We start from the raw sequence: 19,838 nt of genomic DNA on the forward strand, positions 1-19,838 counted from the left end.
GTCCTGATCTCCTCAGTCCTGGTTTATGCGCTCAGCGCTACTTTGCGCTGAGACGTTATTACGAAAGTGTTTGTGGCTGTTCAGATCTGCACCGGCTCTGTGCACCACAATCTCCTATTGGAGTCAGTCCTCTCCTCCACTAAACTGGGGATATCCTGATCCCTTGTGCTGGTGTGTGTACCTCCTTCACGTCAGCTTATGTGTTGTATGCTGACTGTGGAGATTACACCCCCAAGCTTAACAATCTAGTAGCGTGGCCACCCAGTACAGGTCATTCGTCTTGAGTTTTTTGATATGAGGATCCCTCAACAGGCTGGACAACATGAAAGAGGACATCTGCACAAAGCTGGATGCAGACGTACTCTCCATCTCCTCTTGCTCTTCCTCAGTGACGGGACGCAACTCCTCTTCCTCCCCCCAGCCACGAACAATACCACGGGAACGTGGAGCAGCAGAAGCCCCCTGTGATGGCTGCCGCGGTTGTTCTCCTTCCGCCGCCTCTTCCTCCTCCACAGAAACACCTTCCTCATCATCACCATCATCAGAGTCTGACTCCTCTCCTTCCCCACATGACTCCTCTTCTTCCTCCTCCTCCCCCCTCTGTGCTGCCGCCGGTGTTGTGGAAACATTGGGTTCGTGTGTAAATGGCTCCCACGACTCCTGCTGCCCTAACTCTTCTTGTTCACGCTCCTCCACAGCTGTATCCACCACTCTACGCACGGCACGCTCCAGGAAGTAGGCGTAGGGGATCAAGTCGCTGATGGTGCCCTCATCGCGACTCACCAGTTTGGTCACCTCCTCAAAGGGCTCCATGACCCTGCATGCATTTCGCATCAGTGTCCAGTTGTTGGGCCACAACATCCCCATCCTCCCAGATTGTGTCCTTGTACTGTAATGATACAGGTACTTGGTGACGGCTTTCTCCTGGTCTAGCAGGCGAGAGAACATCAGCAGGGTGGAATTCCAGCAAGTCGGGCAATCGCAAATCAGGCGTCTCACCGGCAAGTTGATTCTACGCTGAATCTCCGCAAAGCGTGCCATGGCCTTGTAAGAGCGCCTGAAATGCCCACACAACTTCCTGGCCTGCTTCAGGACGTCCTCTAAGCCTGGGTACTTGGACACAAATCTTTGCACGACCAGATTAAGCACATGTGCCATGCAGGGTATGTGTGTCAGTTTTCCCAAATTCAACGCAGCAATGAGATTGCTGCCGTTGTCACACACCACGTTGCCGATCTCAAGCTTGTGCGGGGTCAGCCATTGCTCCACCTGTTTGTTAAGAGCAGCCAGGAGAGCTGCTCCAGTGTGACTCTCCGCTTTCAGGCAAGACATGTCTAACACTGCATGACACCATCGCACCTGGCATGCAGCATAGGCCCTGGGGTGCTGGGGCTGTGTAGCTGGAGAGGAGATGGCGGCACCAGCCAAGGAGGAGGAGGAGGAGGATGACGACAGCGAAGCGGTGATAGCAGGTGGAGAGGAGGTGGCTGGAGGCCTGCCTGCAAGCCGTGGATGTGTGACAAGTCGGTCCTCTGCGCAGCCACGTACTCCCTGCTTGCTGCCATCGGTCACCAGGTTGACCCAATGGGCTGTGTATGTAATGTAGTTGCCCTGCCCGTGCTTGGCAGACCAGGCATCCGTGGTCAGGTGGACCCTTGACCCAACGCTGTGTGCCAGAGATGACACCACTTGCCTCTCAACTGCACGGAAGGGTTTGGGTATGGCCTTTTGTGAAAAAGAATTGCGGCCTGGTATCTAAAATAATTGCGGCCTGGTATCTTCCACTGCGGTGTATCAATGGCCACAAACTTACGGAAAGCCTCCAAATCCACCAGCTTGTATGGTAATAGCTGGCGAGCTAAAAGTTCCGCCACGCCAGCTGTCAGGCGCCGGGCAAGAGGGTGACTGGCAGACATTTGCTTCTTCCGCTCAAATACTTCCTTCACGGACAGCTGGGTATTGCTGTAGGCAGAGGAGAAGGAACCGCTGAAGGGAAGAGGCGGTGTGGAGGAGGGTGGCTGTGAAGGTGCAAGAAAGAAAGTGGATGAAGACGATGCACCTGAAGGAGGAAGAGGAGAAGGAGGGTGGCTTGTCTTTTGAGGGGTGCTGCTTTTCCTCAGGTGTTCTTGCCATAGTTGTTTGTGCCTTTTCTCCAGGTGCCTCGTAAGGCACTTGTCCCTACGTGAGAGTTGGCCTTTCCACGGCTCAATTTTTGCTGGCAGAGACAACAGATGGCTTTGCTCCGATCTGAGACACACACGTTAAAAAATTTCCAAACCGCTGAGCCCCCCTGGGGTGATGGCGCTACGGTGGCATCAGCAGCTGACGTTGAAGGGCATGTTGGCTGTCTGGCCATAGCTGGCGATACATGGCGCCGGACACTGCCCCCAGCTGTTTCTGAGGACGAGCTCCCTCTGCTTCTATCATGGAGTCGTCTCCTCCTAGTCCTCTCTGACTCTTCCTCTGAACTGTCCCCCTGGTCATCTCCTCTACCGGGAACATATGTGGTATCCGTATAATCGTCATCATAATCCTCCTGGCCAGCTGCACTTTCCTCAGACACCTCCTCAACTGCACCAACTTCAGGTGTTTCATCAGCCCCCTCCACACACGTTACGTCCATACTATCGCCACCTAACTCAGACGTAGGAGGTGGGGTACCTGCGCCTTATTCTTGTTGTTGCAGTAGTGGCTGTGAATCGGTGATTTCACCACCACCACCACCAAATAAGTCCTGCGAAGTGTCAAATGCAGCGGATGTGGTGCTTGTTGTAGCGCTGGTGGCTGCGGGAGATGAGGTGTTCTGTGTTAAATACTCAATCACCTCCTCACGATTTTGGGAAGTGATGGCACGTGCCTTCTTCTGAGCACTGTATTTTGGGGCAGGTCCGCACGAAATCACAGCAACACCACCTCGCACAGACCTGCCGGTGCCTGGTGGCCTTCCTCTGGGTCTGCCTCTACCTCTTCCTCTACCTGGTTTGTCCATTTTGTCCATCTCGGGGGGATGCTAGGTATATGCAGTGAGCTGGGTTCACTGAACAGTAAAGGTACTAGGATGCAGTGAGGTGGGTTCACTCAACACAACAGGTAGTAGGATGCAGTGAGCTGGGTTCACTGAACAGTAAAGGTACTAGGATGCCGTGAGGTGGGTTCACTCAACACAACAGGTAGTAGGTATATGCAGTGAGCTGGGTTCACTCAACACTACAGGTAGTTATGTGCAGTGATGAGGTGGGTTAAGTAAACACAACAGGTAGTAGTAGGATGCAGTGAGCTGGGTTCACTCAACACAACAGGTAGTAGGTATATGCAGTGAGCTGGGTTCACTCAACACTACAGGTAGTTATGTGCAGTGATGAGGTGGGTTAAGTAAACACAACAGGTAGTAGGTATATGCAGTGAGCTGGGTTCACTCAACACAACAGGTAGTAGGTGTATGCAGTGAGCTGGGTTTACTCAACACAACAGGTAGTTATGTGCAGTGATGAGGTGGGTTAAGTAAACACAACAGGTAGTAGGTATATGCAGTGAGCTGGGTTCACTCAACACAACAGGTAGTAGGTATATGCAGTGAGCTGGGTTCACTCAACACTACAGGTAGTTATGTGCAGTGATGAGGTGGGTTAAGTAAACACAACAGGTATTAGGTGTATGCAGTGAGCTGGGTTCACTCAACACTACAGGTAGTTATGTGCAGTGATGAGGTGGGTTAAGTAAACACAACAGGTAGTAGGTATATGCACGAGCTGGGTTCACTCAACACTACAGGTAGTTATGTGCAGTGATGAGGTGGGTTAAGTAAACACAACAGGTAGTAGTAGGATGCAGTGAGCTGGGTTCACTCAACACAACAGGTAGTAGTAGGTATATGCAGTGAGCTGGGTTCACTCAACACTACAGGTAGTTATGTGCAGTGATGAGGTGGGTTAAGTAAACACAACAGGTAGTAGTAGGATGCAGTGAGCTGGGTTCACTCAACACAACAGGTTGTAGGTATATGCAGTGAGCTGGGTTCACTCAACACTACAGGTAGTTATGTGCAGTGATGAGGTGGGTTAAGTAAACACAACAGGTATTAGGTGTATGCAGTGAGCTGGGTTCACTCAACACTACAGGTAGTTATGTGCAGTGATGAGGTGAGTTAAGTAAACACAACAGGTAGTAGTAGGATGCAGTGAGCTGGGTACACTCAACACTACAGGTAGTTATGTGCAGTGATGAGGTGGGTTAAGTAAACACAACAGGTATTAGGTGTATGCAGTGAGCTGGGTTCACTCAGCACTACAGGTAGTTATGTGCAGTGATGAGGTGAGTTAAGTAAACACAACAGGTAGTAGTAGGATGCAGTGAGCTGGGTACACTCAACACTACAGGTAGTTATGTGCAGTGATGAGGTGAGTTAAGTAAACACAACAGGTACTGGGGATATATGCAGTACTGGGTAGTACAATGTGCAGCTCCCTGTCACACACACAGGCAGTCAGTCACTGAATGTGCTGGGCTGCTGGCAGTGGCACACACACACTATCAATTAGCAAGGCTGTGCATGCAACAAAAGTGTCAGTTTGACACACAGTAAAAAAAAAAAAAAGTACAGGATGAGCTCTGACAAAAGCTAGGGTGCTATAAAGCAATAACAATCAGCCAAGGAGCAAACTAAGCAGCCAAGAACCTAACTAATCTGTCCCTAGAAGAACAAGTCTGCAGCAGCTGTCCCTTTCCTCTCACTAGCAGGCACACGAGTGAGTGTAATGGCCGCCAGAGCCTGCCTTATATAAGGGGGGGGTGGGGCTCCAGGGCTTACTGTAGCCTGAATGGCTACAATGTGCCTGCTGACTGTGATGCAGAGGGTCAAAGTTGACCCTCATAGTGCATTATGGGGCGAATCGAACTTCCGTAAAAGTTCGCCTGGCGTAGGCGAACGCGAACCACCAATGTTCGCCTGGAACCGTTCGCTACACCTCTACTGGTGGCTGCAAAAATGATTTTAGGCCAAGATATTCCTAGTCAAAAGATTGGTTAAGGCTGTGGGTAGCTTGCCTGGGGCACTAAATGGCCAGAAACAGCCCTGGGGAGTGATGATAGCTAGCATTGTAATGAGAAGAAATGATGATAAGAAAGTGGCAATGCACTTGTTGGGGTGGCCCTTGCTGAGGAGCTAGAAAATGGCTGCACTTGAAGGCATGATGGCAACTTGGATTTTAGGTGAGGTAATGGCATACCTGTTATGAGGGGATGATGGTGATACCTGTCATATTGTCATATTCCCTGATGATTCGCTGATGATTATGCTTAGTCATTATTATTATAGGGGTATATTATAAGTGCACTTGTCAAAAGGAGACATGATAGAAACTACAATCTATAACATAGCTCTTAACTGTCCCTCGTTCGGAGGGACAGTTCCTCTTTGGGAACCTAATCCACCTGTCCCTTTTACTTCCTCATTGTCCTTCTTTTAGGACTCATGCACAAATCTGTGTAAATAAGTGTATTTTGCTAGTGAACAAATGTGTTTCATTGGCTCCAAACTTTATTTCCATCCTTTAAATTTATATATTTCTCATTGTCATATGTTAATATGAAGGAAATGAACAAGGATAGAAAGGGCCAGTGTGGTTTGAATTCTAAAACAACATATTTTTTCAATGAAAACTCTATGGTATGCGTGACTAGGGGCGTGCTGGAGGTCCCTCTTTGTTATCTCAAAAAGTTGGGAGGTATGACTATAATTGCACTGCATATGTGCAGAAACATAGTTACATCAGGGACAATGATTGGTGGGAATAGGACATAACTACACGCACGGGGCATAATTACACCATTGAATAATTACTAAAGATTGTATGTGGTGGGAAAGGTACAAGTCGTTTCTCCATGTGGGGGGGGGGGGGGGGGGGGGAGGGGGGGTGTACTGTTGGCTGCATTCACGGTTTGCTCACCACTTGTCAGATGAACTATTAGTGGGGTCAATTTCACCTCTCTCTCCTGGTATGCACAGGGGCATTTTTAGGCACAGGCATTCAAAAGCACTGCCTGGAGTGCCATTGGTCCTGGGGGGCACCATGCCCCTGATTAAGCCCTGCCCCCTGGACCACGCCCTTCCCCGAATTAAGCCATGCCTCCCGAATTAAGCCACACACCCAAAGGTGTTTGTGCCTCCTTCTGTCCCCTTAAGCCTCCTTCTGTCTCCTTGTACCACCTTCAGTCCCCCTGTGCCACCTCTGCCCCTGTGTGTCAAGAGATGGACTAAGGTGAAATGGTGTTCCAGGCAAGCAATGAATTTGGGCCCACCCTTGATGGCTACCAAGCTTTCTTGGCAAGATTTGTTGGGGCTAGAATAAACTGGGTTCCTAGAGTCTCTCCAGGCCCTAGGCACCTACCTAATTTGCCTACCGGCTCTGTGTGTGTCCCTCTGTGCCTCCCTCTGTCCCACTGTGCCTCCTTCTGTTCCCCCTTTGTGCCTTCCTCTGTGCACTTGTTCCACTACCCATTCTTGTCCCCCTCCTGCGCATCCCCAGTGTTGCAAGACTCGCTGCCAAGCGCTTCCTCCTTCCGGTTTGAAGGAGGAAGTGTGGTAGTGAGTCTTGCAACATATCCCATAGGCCGCGTGCAAGATGTTTGGGACGCATAGAAGCCAACGGAATTCTGGGTAAGTAACCCCCCGTCTTCCATGCACAGAGCTGAGGCAATTAAGCCTTATTTGAATCACGTATTCGAGTAGGTAACTACTCGTGAGCCCATCTCTATCCCCCAGTCCAGTGTGTAAAGGCAGAGTATAGCGCAGCAGAAGCTGTGCTCTAACCTCCCCTCTGAAGTCCAGTGCAACCAGCCCGTCTGTTTTCTGCTTCCTGTAGTGTTGGCACCTCACTCTCCTCATGTCGATCACGCTACATATGGTAGGAGATGCTAAACACTAGGGCGAGTGGTGAGTGGATAGGCGGAAGCATAGCACTAGACTCCAGTGGAGAGGCGGGAGCACAGCTTCTGATGCGCTAGGGACCGGGCCGTATCGCCCCACTGCCGGCTGCAGAGCGGAGGTAGGAACACTTACAGTACTTCCTGGCTCCTGCATGCACGAGGCCGCCACGTGGGCAGCTACACTGCCGCTACCAGGGGAACCAAAGGACGCCGCCTGCAATTAAAGGCACAGGGACTGCTTCATCACCGCAAAGGGGCAGATGTGGCCACATGCTGCCCGTAAATGCTTGAGCCCTAGCTTACCATCCTGGATACTGCTGTCACCATTTTGTCCACCCTCACTGCTGTGTCCCTAATCCTCTGCTGCTGCTCAAGTCACACAGCCTGCTCCAGGGGACTAACCAGCACTCCATCAAGCCACAGTCTTAGACCAGGGCCCTGGCAGCAGGTGCAATACAGCCCCCAGCCTCACAGGGAGAGTTCTAGGGATTGCAGCCACACATCGACCCCAGCCACTCCAACGCCCACCAGGATCCACAGCAGACACATCCCCTAACATCGGGCACCAGTCTCAATAGCAGACAAAATGACACAGCCAGCCAGTGGGACACTAACTCATCACTAACTGACCGACAAGGCTACGCCACAATCCTAAGGGGACTCACTTTTTTTCCCTCTCATCTCTTTGTCTCTTTCCTAGGGTTAGACTGGGGGGCATCTGATTCAAAGCATCGCTGCAAAGTGTTTTGAGTGCCATAGATGGCAGCGGATTACCCCCCTGGCCCTACCCCTGGGTTCATCTTTCACACATCACTCTATCTATGCTATATCTCTATGCCTTGTATTGAACTGTACCTACTGTATGTATTTACTGTATGTACCTGTAAGTATCTACGTAATGTATGTACATATTGTATGCTAAATGCACCACGCTTCTATTGTACCACCACCGACCCTGTTTGTGCCAAAACCAATTCCGGGTACGACTCACGTTGCACTTGGCGAAATAAACTTGATTCTGATTCTGGAACAGGACTGCTTGCCTGGAGTGACAAAAAGCACTGGCCCTTAGCACGTCTAAACTCAGTTGAAATGTGAGAAGTAGTGATCGTGCGCAAAGTACCGCGCGCAAAGTTTTGCGCGCGCACTGCACAGAGCGCAGGGCACTCCGCGCGAAGTGCCCACTAAAGCCTATGGGACTTAGCTCGCGCATAGGACTTTGCGCGCTCAAAACTTTGCGCGCGGTACTTAGCGCACAATCTGATTGAGAAAACTGCTGCTAACCTACTTAGCACCCTGGTTAGCGCGCCTTAAGACTTTAGACGTGCTAAGTAGGTTAGCACCTCTTAGTAAATCAAGCCCATGGTGGCTGCCATATTTGTTTCTTTTTAAACAGTACCAGTTGTCTGGCAGTCATGTGTCTCTAATACCTCTAGCCATGGACCCTGAATAAGCATACATCAGATCAGGTACTCTTATTCAACTGACTCGGGTTTTACTGGATCGGTCATATGCTTGTTCCAAGGTTTTGACTCAGAAACTACGTATGCCAGAAGATCAACAGGACTGCCAGGCAACTGGCATTGTTTACAAGGAAATAGACATGGCAGCCTCCATATCCCTCTCACCTCGGGTTCCCTTTAAGGTGGCCATACACTGGCAGATGGCCACCCGACAAGGCAAAAAGATAGAGCCCTCTCTGATCTAAATCTGATCAGATAGTGATCTATTTCTGCCACACACTGCTAATATATTTTTAATAGATTTTAGCTTGAAACCCATTAACCACTTGCCGACCACCCAATGTAGATTGGCGGCGGCAAAGTGGCAGCCCCAGGACCACGTAACGCCAATTGGCGTCGGGTCCTGGAGGAGGGGATTGCGGGCAATCGCACGCGCATCGCCGGCATTAGGCTCCGCCCACATGTGACGTCAACCCGTCGGCCAATCAGCAGCACCGGCGGGTTGCAACTTTTTAAAATGGCTAATGAAAAGTGTATAATACACTTTGTTAGGTAAACAAAGTGTATTATACACGCTGCCTCCTCCCTGGTGGTCACAGCGCTCGATCAACCACCAGAGAGGAAGGCAGCACTGTGAGTCAGCACGCACACACACTGATCCTGCTCCCCCTGCACACTGATCACCCACATCACCCATCAGACACCCCCCCCCCCGCACACCCCCTGACAGCACTGTTTGCACCCAATCACCCCCCTAATCACCTATCAATTACCCACTGTCACTATCTGTCAACGCTATCTTTTAGATCAGGTCCTAAACTGCCCGCTGGGGGCTCCTAATCACCCCCCCACACCCTCAGATCCTCCCCAGACCCCCCCCCCTGTGTACTGTATACAGCTATTCTCCCCTGTAATCACACACTGATCACCTGTCAATCACCCATCAATCACCCCCTGTCACCACCTGTCACTGCCACACATCAGATCAGACCCTAACCTGCCCCTTGCGGGCATCTGATCACTCACCCACACGCTCAGATCGCCCGCAGACCCACCCTCAGAACACCTCCCAAGTGCATTGTTTACATCTGTTCTCTCCTCTAAACACCTACTGGTCACCCATCAATCACCCATCAATCACCCCCTGTCACTGCTACCCATCAGATCAGACCCTAATCTGCCCCTTTTGGGCACCCAATCACCCGCCCACACCCTCAGATTGCCCTGAGACCGCCTCTGATCAACTCGCCAGTGCATTGCTTGCATATATTCTACCCTGTAATTACCTTCTGATCACCTATCAATCACCCCCTGTCACCACCTGTCACTGCTACCCATCAGATTAGACCCTAATCTGCCCCTTGCGGGCACCCAATCAATCACCCACCCGAACCCTCAGATCGCCCACAGCCCCCCCCCTCCCCCGGCAGTGCATTGCTTGCATATATTCTCCCCTTTAATTACCTACTGATCACCTATCAATCACCCCGTCACTGCGGGCTCCTGATCACCCTCCCCCCTGCCCTAAGATCTCCCTCTGATCACTCCCCCCTGCCCTAGATCACCCCCTGCCATTGTGTACATCTAATCTCCTGTCTGTAAGGCTTGATTGTGCTTTGATTGGCTCCGATTGTCTCAATTGCCCTGTGATTGGTTTTTGATTGTCCAGTGATTGGTTTTTGATTGTCCCGTGATTGGTTTTTGATTGTCCCTTGATTGTTTTTTTTGATTGCCCCATGATTCACTTCGATTGGCCCATAATTGGTATTTGATTGTCCCCTGATTGGTTTTCGATTGTCCCGTGATTGGTTTTCGATTGTCCTGTGATTGGTTTTCGATTGTCCTGTGATTGGTTTTCGATTGTCCCGTGACTGGTTTTCGATTGTCTCATAATTCGTTTTCAATTGTCTCGTGATTGGCTTAGATTGCCCCGTGATTGGCTGTGATTGCGCTGATTAGCTGTGATTGCCCTCTAATCACCCTTATTGGCTCTAATTGTGTTGTAATTGTCTTGATTGCCCTCTGATTGTCTGTGATTGTTTCTGATTGCCCCCATTGCTGTCTGATTGCCCCCTGATCACCCTCCCCCCCCCCCTTGTCACTAGCCTAGTGATCTAAAAACAGTGTTTTTATTATCACTAGTTTTAACAGTTAGGCCATTTAGCTAGGCCCCTGTGTTAGTGTCAGCGCTCAGCCCACCGCACCACAGTCACTAATTAGTCGCTGATTAGCGTTATCACTGTCGCTAATCAGCATTGGTACTATATAGTATCTGTAAGTGATCATTACTGATCGCACACAGATCTATTAGGGTCACTAGGATCCACTAAAAACGCAGTGTTTGCCGATCAGGCCTGATCGCTCTCCTCCTGCACTTGCGTTCAGCCCGCCCCACCCCAGTGACAGAATTTTTTTTTCTGATCACTGCAAAAAACACTGTACAATAGCTGTGGCACTGTAAAGATCAGTTTTAATTTTTTTTAAATCAAAACTCAGTGACCACTAGGGATGCTCATTCGGATTCCGCGGAAATGCAATTTCCGAAATTCCGATCTGAAATTGCATTTCCGCATCGGAATGCGGAAATCGGTAATGCAAGTGCCGTAGGCAGATTTCCGCCGGAAATCGCGGAAATTTCCGCCGGAAATCGCGGAAATTCCACCTGACTTTAACATCGATTTTCTCAAAAACTATAAGGTCTTTTTGAAAACTTTTTTTGTATCTTGTTCACAAGATTCGGTTTAATAAACCCTGAAAATTTGGTGTTTCTAGGACTTAAGGGGGCTTTGCTATTAACCGCTAAAGTTGGCGGATTTTAACTGTAATGTAAAATGCAGAAAATCTGCATCTGCCTATTTTCTGCATTTTACATTACAGTAAAAATCCGCCGACTTTAGCAGTTAATAGCAAAGCCCCCGTAAGTCCTAGAAACACGAAATTTTCAGGGTTTATTAAACCGGATCTTCTGAATAAGATGCAAAAAAAGTTTTCATAAAGACCTTATAGTTTTTGAGAAAATCGATGTTAAAGTCGGGCGGAATTTCCGCGATTTCCGGCGGGAATTCCGCATTGGAATGCGGAAATTGGTAGCGGAAAGCGGAATCTGTAATCGGTACATGACGGAATGCGGATTTACCGCGAAATCGGAAACTGGCATTACGACCATCCCTAGTGACCACAGCTTTCTGCTCCGCAAGTACTCCCTTTTGCTAGGTAGGTGCTCTTTTTCCTGTGTAGTCTCAGAGGAATACCCCCTAAATTTAGCAGTCCACCATGGCAAGAAAGGGGTATTCCGATGATGATGTGTACAGGTACATGGCCCAGTTGGATGAGGACGATTGGGACGTCTCATCCGACGAATCTTCTGGGTCAGAGTTACGAACCTGTGGACAGCAGTGGCTCACTGACCGATAGCGATAACGAGGTTAAGGGCCTGGCTAGAGCCAGACGTACCACACCCCATGTCACTGGACCACAGGTGGCGGCGGCTCTGCCTCAAGGGCAGCAGAGTGGTGCTAGTGCTGGTCTGAGGTTTCATGGTGAGGCATACACCAGCAGCGCAGCATCTCCGGGACCTAGCACCAGTACTTCTATAGACCCTGGTTAAGTGGTGAGCACCAGAATGGAAGCTGAAACTGGTTCGGTGGCACGTGCATTAAGACCCGAGTCGCAGCCACCAAGAAAACGGGACCGTACTACCCATAGTCTTCCAGAGGTGCTGGCAAATCCCAATTGGCAATCCCCTGGTTCCGCCGCACCCGTACTGCCCCCTTTCACTGCCCAGTCTGGAGTCCAGGTTGAGACAGATAATCTAGGAACGGCCCTAGACTTTTTTCATCTGTTCTTCACCAAGGATCTCTACGACTTAATTGTGGCTGAGACCAACCGCTATGCCACACAATACATCACCGACAACCCGGATAGGTACTATGCCCAGCCTTTCCGGTGGAAACCACTCCAAGTTTCCGAACTTAAAACTTTTTTGGGCCTTCTCCTTAACATTGGTCTAGTCAAATTGAATGTATTGAGGTCTTATTGGTCTACGCACCCATTATATCACCTGCCCATGTTCTCTGCTGTCATGTCCAGGACTCGATTTGAAATGATCCTGCGCTTCCTGCACTTCAATGACAAAACAACCTGTCATCGAAGTGACCACCCTGCTTATGACCAACTCCACAAAATTCGGCCCCTCATAGACCACATGTCATCAAAATTTGTAGATGCTTATACCCCTGAACACACATCTGTGTAGACGAGTCCCTCATACATTTTACCGGGCGCCTTGGCATCAAACAGTACATCCCAAGCAAGCGCGCCCGGTATGGGGTGAAACTATATAAGCTCTGTGAAAGGGCCACAGGCTACACTTATGGTTTTAGGGTCTATGAGGGAAAAGACTCAAAATTGGAGCCGGTCGGATGCTCTGACTACCTGGGGAGCAGTGGCAAGATTGTGTGGAACTTGGTGTCACCTTTGTTCCAGAGGGGTACCATCTTTATGTGGACAACTTCTACACAAGTGTGGCCCTCTATCAGCATTTAAAGATAGAAGGGATCCGCTGCTGTGGCACTGTGCGGTCTAGTCGCCGGGGCTTCCCCCAACGGCTCGTTAGTACACGGCTTGCACGGGGGGAGAGGGCTGCCTTGTGTACCGATGACCTGCTTGCGGTGAAATGGAAGGACAAGAGGGATGTTTACCTTCTGTCCACCATTCACACAGACACGACAGTCCAAATTCAACGGGCAACTGAGGTCACTGAAAAACCCCTCCCCGTCCACGACTATAATGCTAACATTGGAGGGGTGGACTTATATGACCAGATGTCAGGGCCCTATTTAGTTTCCCGCCAAACCAGACACTGGTATAAAAAAAGTGTCTGTTTATCTAATTCAATTGAGTATTTACAACAGCTTTGTTCTCTACAGTAAGGCTGGGAGAACTGGATCGTTCCTTAAATTCCAGGAAGAGATCATTACGAAACTCCTGTATCTAGGAGGTGCCGTGGCCCAACCCCAAAATGCAGTTAGCCGGCTGCATGAAAGGCACTACGCCTTTCCCATTCCGAGTGCCCTAAATCAACACACCCCAAGAAAACGTTGTCGTGTCTGCAGCAGGACTGGAACAAGGCGTGACACCTCTGTTTACTGTCCCATGTGTCCTGACCAGCCTGGTCTATGCCTAGGGGAGTGTTTCCAGAGGTATCATGAGCAGATACACTTTTAGAGAGTAGGAAACTCCAGACATAGCAGTAGGCACACAAGGGTCTCTGTGCTATTTCACACTGGCGTGATGCGTTAGGGAAAATTGCCTAGCGAAAGTCACACTTTGCGGTCCCCCCCTACGCCGGAAGTGCTTGACTTAACGCTAGTGCATGCCTACGTTACTGCGTGGCTTCTGCGGCAATTTGGGTCGGCCCGGAAGTCATGTTAGCCTACGGCGACGCAGTTAATTACTAGGCCGAATGCGATTACTGTCGAATGCTACGCTTGCGGTATTCCCTGAAGGTCTGTTGGGGGCGATGCGGTGCGCACGACCCACCGGATACGCCAATATGCAGTGTGAACCCAGACATCAGGTTTCCAGAGACACAGTGCTGCCAGAAACCTCTCCTTTCACTTGGGACAAAGTGCATAATGTGCTTTGCCACATCTCTGTGCGATTTGCACTTTGCACATTGTCCCATGGGTGATGAGAGGTTTGTCCTCAGAAAGGTAAGAAAAAAAAAAAAAAAAAAAAAAAAAAAACAGGTAAGCAAAAAAATTAATGTTTGGTTCCCAATGTTAATGTTTGGGTTAAAAATGTTCATTAAAGTTTATAAAAGTTGATGTAATTGAAGTTAATGCTTTGCTGCTTGCTTTGTTTTTTTTTGGGTGTGTTTTTCTCTCTTTTTTCCATCCTTTACCCTTCCAGGTGGACCGACCGACCAACCAGCTGCAGCACTGATGGTGCATCCTGACAGAAGCATTGTGTGTCTGTCAGATTACAGTCGGTGCATGCAGCGCTGCAGGACGAGATTTCTCCTCCGCAGTAAAAAAAGATACGTTTTTGCCGAGGCATATGAGCTGAGGGGCGGTGTTGGAGTTCCTATGCTTTGGCAAGCACTTTGTATCAAAAAAGAACTCTGGCAATGATTTGTCCATCCACATCGATCGGTGTGAATGGATAAATCGGCTTTGCCAGGGCATACGAGCTGAGTGGGTGGACGTTTTTGGGTGGCAGCTCCTATGTCCTGGCAGACGCCTTCCCCTCTTTTTTTTCATATTTTTTTGGCAGATATTTTTTCATCCACATTGATTGATTGATTGTTTGACGTTCATTTTTCCTTTCAGCCCAGAGTGCATTACCCGTATGCCCAATATAAGGAGTATAGCAGAAACTCCTAATACTGGCCATACATGTAATGATTGCAGAGACCCTAAAATGCCAGGGCCCCACGAATGATGCCATTTTGGAAAGAGGACGCCCCAAAGTATTCCGTGAGGTGCATGGTGAGTTCATAGAAGATTTTATTTTTGTCACAAGTTAGCAGAAATTGTTGTATGTTTTTTTTCACAAAATGTCATTTTCCGCTAACTTATGACAAAAAATAAAATTTTCTATGAACTCACCATGCCCCTCATGGAATACCTTGGGGTGTCTTCTTTCCAAAATGGGGTTTGTTCTGGCATGTGGGGGGGGGGGGGTGCTAAATTGTGAGCATCCCTGTAAAGCCTAAAGGTACTCATTGGACTTTGGGCCCCTTTGCGCAACTAGGCTGCAAAAAAAAAGAGTCACACATGTGGTATTGCCGTACTCAGGAGAAGTAGTATAATGTGTTTTGGGGTGTATTTTTACACATACCCATGCTGGGTGGGAGAAATATTTCTGTACATGGACAATTGTGTGTAAAAAAAATCAAAAAATTCTCATTTACAGAGATGTTTCTCCCACCCAGCATGGGTATGTGTAAAAATACACCCCAAAACACATTATACTACTTCTCCTGAGTACGACGATACCACATGTGTGACACTTTTTTGCAGCCTAGGTGCGCTAAGGGGCCCAAAGTCCTATGAGTACCTTTAGGATTTCAAAGGTCATTTTGAGGCATTTGGTTTCTAGACTACTCCTCACGGTTTAGGGCCCCTAAAATGCCAGGGCAGTATAGGAACCCCACAAGTGACCCCATTTTAGAAAGAAGACACCCCAAGGTATTCAGTTAGGAGTATGGTGAGTTTATAGAAGATTTTATTTTTTGTCACAAGTTTGAAATTGATTTTTATTGTTTTTTTCACAAAGTGTCATTTTCCACTAACTTGTGACAAAAAATAAAATCTTCTATGAACTCATCATTCGGGTCATTTGGGGGGTATTTATACTATCCTGGAATTCTAGCCCCTCATGAAACCGGACAGGTGCTCAGAAAAGTCAGAGATGCTTCAAAATGGGAAAATTCACTTTTTGCTCCATAGTTTGTAACGCTATAACTTTTACCCAAACCAATAAATATACACTTATTGGATTTTTTTTTTAATCAAAGACATGTAGCACAATACATTTGGACAAAAATGTATATAGAAATTTTACTTTATTTGAAACATGTCAGCACAGAAAGTTAAAAAAATAATTTTTTTGACAAAATTCATGTGTTTTTTGATGAATATAATAAAAACTAAAAATCACAGCAGCAATCAAATAGCACCAAAAGAAAGCTGTATTAGGGACAAGAAAAGGAGGTAAAATTCATTTAGGTGGTAGGTTTTATGACCGAGCAATAAACGGTTAAAGCTGCAGTGGTCTGAATGGGAAAAAAGTGTCTGGTCCTTAAGGAGTTTTATGACTGTAGTCCTTAAGTGGTTAAAAATCTATGGAACCACCACAGCAGGGCCAGCTGACGCTCCCTCTTCCCAGCTCTCCCCGAATCTAGTAACGAGTCAGTGGACTGGTGAGTGTACTGTATTCAGCAGCGAGCTCTCTGCAGGGTGAACACAGTGAATCCAGCGCAGGAGACTTTGGGAGTAACTTCGGCGCCGTCAGAAGATGGAGCTGAAGTTACTTTTAAAATGCAATAATTTGCAATAATAATGAATAATTTCATTCCCCACCATCCATGGCGGCCTGGAGGGGGAATAGTATTTAATACGGCCGGGACTTGTGCAGCAGCAGGATCAGCCATATACCAGCTGTACCCAGCACCGAAGTCTCCCGCGCCGATTCCACGCATACGCCTGCAGGGGCCTTGGGGGATTCAGAATAAACTCCTCATGTCTGGGCTTAAAGTGGTACTTAAGCTGGCTACAAAAAAAGAGATTCACATACCTGGGGCTTCTACCAGCCTCCTGCAGCCGTCCTGTGCCCTCACAGCCACTAAATGATGCTGCGGTCTTCCGCCGTGTGTTAGTTTCATTTTCGCCGACTAGGAGTTGGCAGGCCACTGTGCCTGCGCAGCTCTGGCCACGCGTATCCTTCCTGTCTGCAATAGCAAGGCAAAAAGGATACGCGTGGCCAGAGCTGTGCAGGCACAGTGGCCTGTCAACTCCTAGTCGGCGAAAATGAAACTAACCCACGGCGGAAGACCGTAGCACAATTTAGTAGCTGTGTGGGCACAGGACGGCTGCAGGAGGCTGGTAGAAGCCCCAGGTATGTGAATCTCTTTTCTTTGCAGCCAGCTTAAAGAGAAACTCCGACCAAGAAATTAACAGTAGCTGATACTGCCTTTTCCATGAGAAATCTATTCCTTTTCACAAATAGACCATCAGGGGGCGCTGTATGACTGATATTGTGGTGAAACCCCTCCCACAAGAAACTCATAGTACCGTGGTACTCCTGGCAGTTTCCTGTATGTACAAAAGTGCAGGTTTCTGCTGAAGGGTAAGGTAAGGGCCTGAAACTCAACAGCCCTGAGCCCCCTAAACTCCCTACAAAGCCTGAAAATTTGGGGCTGCTCAGCCGTACCGTTCGGCAGAAACCTGCGCTTTTGTACCCTCAAAACCTAGGCCCCAATGAAAGCCTATGGGGGATTGTAGCACTTTTGCACCCCCGTAACTCTGGTTTGCAGAGATGTAGGGAACCCAGCATTGGATTGCAAGTACAACAATATGCCTTCTACCTGCTTAAGACATGTCGTGAGATTCAGAGTTTGCTAACGGCCATGGCTGCGATTTATGTTCGTCAGAATCGCCACCATTAACATTGCCAAAATGAACAGGTTTTTGTGACCCTAGGCTGTGACCTCTTTGGCCTAGGGGCCTGAAACTCACCAGTCATGATCCCCCTAAGAGTACCTACAATGCTAGAAAATTTGCCACTGCTAAGCCATCACCCTTTGAAAAAATGTGAGATTTTGGAAAGTGATATAGGAGGCCCAATGAAAGCCTATGGGGGAATGTAGCATTTTCGCACCCCCGTAACTCTGGTTTGCAGAGATATAGGGAACCCAACATTGGATTGCAAGTACAACAATATGCCTTCTACCTGCATGAGACATGTCGTGAGATTCAAACTTTGCTAACGGCCATGTCTGCGATTTATGTTCGTCAGACTCTCCACCATTAACATTGCCAAAATAGACAGGTTTTTGTGACCCTAGGCTATGACCTCCTTGGCTTAGGGGCCCGAAACTCACCAGTCATGACCAGTCATATGCATAGCCAGTGTGTATTTTATCCCATAAGTGGGGCTTGCACTCTTTTGCAGGTAAGCACTCATCTGTTTTTAAGTAGCGCTGTTTATTTCTTTGCTATGTTTTAATTTATTTGTGGTCAGCTGCTCCCACTTAACAGTTTTGCCTTTGGTGTATATGCAGAGCCTCTGTTTGGGTTCAAGGTGCGTTTGTAGTTTCTGGGGGGGCTCAGCGCATCTCTGAGCAGAGGCGGCCTGGTGATGCGCTGATCCCACTTTTTTGCGCAATTTTCAATTTTACTTGGTAGCGCGCCCAGGCTATGCATATGCATAGGTAGGGTTTAGTTAGTGTTAGGTCCCCTCCCATGGAGGAAAGACTTCTTCGACAGTGGGAGGGACAAGTACTTAACAAGTTGCATGCAAGCTGTTATAGGAAACTAACATCCTCCAAGTGGTAGACAGGTCATGTGTATGCTCAGTGTGTATTTTATCCCATAAGTGGGGCTTGCACTCTTTTGCAGGTAAGCACTCATCTGTTTTTAAGTAGCGCTGTTCATTTCTTTGCTGGGCTGGGAATTGAACCCAGGTCTCAGTGTGTAGTAGGTATCTGACTTACCCCCTATACCACCAACCACACTACAATCTAAAGCCAGCCTAGCATGTACCATTATGATCAATCCAATAGAAAAAGTAGCGTGCTTAAGGATTTTTACTTTTTCAAAAGCCAGCTTACATACCTTGGCCGGGAATTGAACCCAGGCTGGGCTGAGAATTAAACCCAGGTCTCAGTGTGTAGTAGGTATCTGACTTACCCCCTAGACCACCAACCACACTACATGCTAAAGCCAGCCTAGCATGTACCATTATGATCAATCCAATAGAAAAAGTAGCTTGCTTAAGGATTTAAACTTTTTCAAAAGCCAGCTTACATACCTTGGCCGGGAATTGAACCCAGGTCTCAGTGTGTAGTAGGTATCTGACTTACCCCCTATACCACCAACCACACTACATACTAAAGCCAGCCTAGCATGTACCATTATGATCAATCCAATAGAAAAAGTAGCGTGCTTAAGGATTTGTACTTTTTCTAAAGCCAGCTTACATACCTTGGCCCAGAATTAAACCCAGGCTGGGCTAGGAATTGAACCCAGGTCTCAGTGTGTAGTAGGTATCTGACTTACCCCTATACCACCAACCACACTACATGCTGAAGTGAGGCTAGCATGTACCATTATGATCAATCCAAAAGAAAAATGAGCTCTGTCCCTCTCTCTCTCTCTCTAGAACTTGATGCCATTGAACTGAATTTTCAGCTTAAAACCATCAACGGATACCGGCAGATTTTCACAGGCATTTTCGGAATTCCACCAGATTGAAAAAGCAATTCCGTTCCGACCAAATGGAACCAATGACCAATTTCCGCCTAAAAATTCCAGAAAATACAATTCCGCGGAAAGCGGTGACCATCCCTACTAGAGAGAGAGAGAGAGAGATAGAGATAGAGAGAGAGAGAGAGAGAGATGAATCTACCTGGCTATCTGGGGTTCTCTTTGGACAACTGTTGAACACAAAAGGCAAGGCCATACCTGGCTACGGGAGAGCTCATCTTCTCTTGGATTGATCATAATGGTACATGCTAGGCTGGCTTCAGCATGTAGTGTGGTTGGTGGTATAGGGGGTAAGTCAGATACCTCAGATACCTACTACACACTGAGACCTGGGTTCAATTCCCAGCCATGGTATGCAAACTGGCTTTTGAAAAAGTACAAATCCTTAAGCACGCTACTTTTTCTATTGGATTGATCATAATGGTACATGCTAGGCTGGCTTTAGCATGTAGTGTGGTTG

The 19,838-nt window shown here is 48.2% G+C and overlaps 1 protein-coding gene across 8 annotated transcripts in view; it reads right to left on the bottom strand.

Annotated features, from left to right (window-relative positions):
- The window catches only part of FLT3LG (fms related receptor tyrosine kinase 3 ligand), a 236,730-nt gene that overhangs the window by 15,553 nt on the left and 201,339 nt on the right, over positions 1-19,838 (bottom strand). The gene's annotated exons all lie outside the window — the stretch shown is intronic.

This window comes from Hyperolius riggenbachi, chromosome 6 (genome assembly GCF_040937935.1).
Source record: "Hyperolius riggenbachi isolate aHypRig1 chromosome 6, aHypRig1.pri, whole genome shotgun sequence".
Taxonomy (NCBI): Eukaryota; Metazoa; Chordata; class Amphibia; order Anura; family Hyperoliidae; genus Hyperolius; species Hyperolius riggenbachi.